This window comes from Lipotes vexillifer, unplaced genomic scaffold (assembly GCF_000442215.2).
Source record: "Lipotes vexillifer unplaced genomic scaffold, Lipotes_vexillifer_v1.1 scaffold269, whole genome shotgun sequence".
NCBI lineage: Eukaryota > Metazoa > Chordata > Mammalia > Artiodactyla > Lipotidae > Lipotes > Lipotes vexillifer.
Genome location: NW_006799885.1, coordinates 49,192 through 51,713, shown reverse-complemented (window position 1 = coordinate 51,713; position 2,522 = coordinate 49,192). Strand labels below are relative to the sequence as shown.

Below are 2,522 nucleotides of genomic sequence, written 5' to 3'. Positions count from 1 at the left end.
CCTGCTTGTTAGCACAGAGAGCCCAGAGTGAAATGCATTGAAGAAGTTTCTTTTGTAACACAGTAGAAGCCTTTAGTGCTGCTGCTATTAAGGAATGAGGTTCTATCCTATTTTATAAGCCAGGGGTGCTAGCAAGGTTTTTGTAAGGGCCAGATAGTAACTGTCAGACTCTGTCACTGCTAGTCAACTCTGCCATTGGATGGAAAGTAGCGGTAGGTGATATGCAAATGAGTGGGTGTGGTAGCCGTGGGTGGTATGCAAATGAGTGGGCGTGGAGTGTTCCACTAAAGCTTTTGCTTTACAAAAACTCAAGGCTAGATTTGGCCCAAGGGTTATCGTTTGATGACCCCCAGTTATAAGCTTATGGCCCCACAGTTTGGGTTTCTCATATTTAGCTGCTGCTTTGAGGTGTTAGAATTTAACCCAAAATATGTCAGTCTGCATCTGTAAGCAGTAAGCTGTGTAATTGCACAGTTATGATATAAAGCAGTATGTATGCTATATAATATAGGTAACAATATATATTCCTGAGAATAAGGAGCTTATGTAAGGCACTGCTGTGTCTCCAGCACCTGGAGCAGTGGCTGCACAGTGTAGGTGGGGAGTAAGCCTTCATCCAGTGAATGAATATAAGTGTGCAAGCACATCTACACACACATGTGCACGCCAAGTAAGAAAACTACTGAAACGTGGCCCTTGCCGGACCTTAGAGTCCACTAACTTATGTATATACACTAACTTATGTATACCTCGTTTTACTGCACTTTGCCTTATTTAGCTTTGCAGGTTTTGGGGTTTTTTTTTTTTAACAAATTGAAGGTTTGTGGTAACTCTGCGTCGAGCAAGTCTAATGGTGCCATTTTTCCAACAGCATTTGCACACTTCATGTCTCTATGTCCCATTTTGGCAATTCTTGCATATTTCCACCTTTTTCATCATTATTATATTTGTTATGGTGATCTCTGATCGGTGATCTTTGATGTTACTCTTGCAAAGAGATCAAGACTTGCTGGAGGCTCAAATGATGGTTAGTATTTTTTAGCAATAAAGTCTTTTTAAATTAAGGTTATATACATTGTTTTTTTAGACATAGTTCTGTTGCACACTTAATACACTACCGTATACTGTAAACATAACTTTTATATGCACTGGGACACCAAAAAAATTACGTGACTTGTATTATTGCAATATTTGCTCTGTTGGTGTGGTCTGGAACCGGACCATCAACGTCTCCGAGGTTTGCCTGTACTCTGTGTGGAAGAGGTTACTTGGGATGGAGGAGGGCACACGTTGAATTCTAGATCCTGGCTCTAGACCCCGTGTTACTGTAAATAGCTCTGGGAATGTAAGAACTCATTTAACTTCTCTGGGCCTCCATCTGTTCCCTGAGTTTTTTTTAATGAGTAGGAGATGCCAGACAGGCCTGAGATTCTCTAATTCTGTGAGCCTTGTTCCCTCATTTGACTTACCTGTCGTAGGAATGGGCATCTTTTATTTCAGTACCCTAGGAGATCTGAAGTGCTTTCTTGTTACCTAGTAAAGTTGTGATCTACAGGATGAGCTATAATGAATAGCAGATTTTTACTCAGTCTCTCTTAGAATCCACATCCTTCTTTATACTTCCTTACTGGCTACTCTTAGCCAAGGCACCCAGTGAATGAAGTGCTGAGCGGGTATCTGAGGAACTGTCCTCTGTTCAGTGTTTCTTCAGTGACTCTCCCTTACCCTCTTCCTCCATGGCTCCTTGTCCCTGCAGAGATCATCGGCAAGATAAAATATTCCCTCTGGTGCTTCCTAAATGCGAATTTTGCTGCAGTCTTTAAATGTTGCAATAATGGCATTGAGGAATTTGAATAGCTATTTGGAAAATACAACCATCTGTATGTCACATCACATTGACACCAAAATAAGTGCCACATGACTTACCCAATCCCTGTTAACAAATCACCCCTAGAAAGGCTTGAAGAAAATAGAGTATTTTTCAAACTTCCAGAGTGAGAAGGATTTGTAAAAGCTTAAGTGACAGAAGAAATCACGGAGAAGAATCAAGAGATTTGACACAGGAAAATTTCTCCTGTTTGCAAAAGCAAAGCAAAAGAGAAGGAAAAGGAATAGAAAAACCCACAGTCTGAAAAAATGTGTTTGTAAAAATGACAAAATGTTAATCTATTTACAACATGGAAAATCCATATAAACTGGTAAGAAACACTTTAGGTCTCCGATTAAAGGATTCACAAAGGACATGAACAGTCAATTCACAATAAAAGAAAGCAAAGCTAATGACTTAACATCAGGAAAAATGTTCAACCTCGCTAGCCGTCAAACTAAAACTCAAAAGTGGCTTACCTTTCACCTATTAAGTTAGGAGCACGTCTTATGTTACCCACTGTTGCCAGAAGCTGCTGATCCGCCTGTGGCCATGGCCTTGCAAAGTGGTAGAACTTTTGAAAACTAATTAGTGTATACCAAGAGCCTTGAAAATGTAATGTGCGGTGACCCAGTAATCCGGCTTCTGGGAATTG

At 40.4% G+C, this 2,522-nt stretch overlaps 1 protein-coding gene across 1 annotated transcript in view; it reads left to right on the top strand.

The window, feature by feature from the left end:
- Nucleotides 1-2,522, top strand: part of ZNF827 (zinc finger protein 827) — a 184,060-nt gene that overhangs the window by 172,339 nt on the left and 9,199 nt on the right. The gene's annotated exons all lie outside the window — the stretch shown is intronic.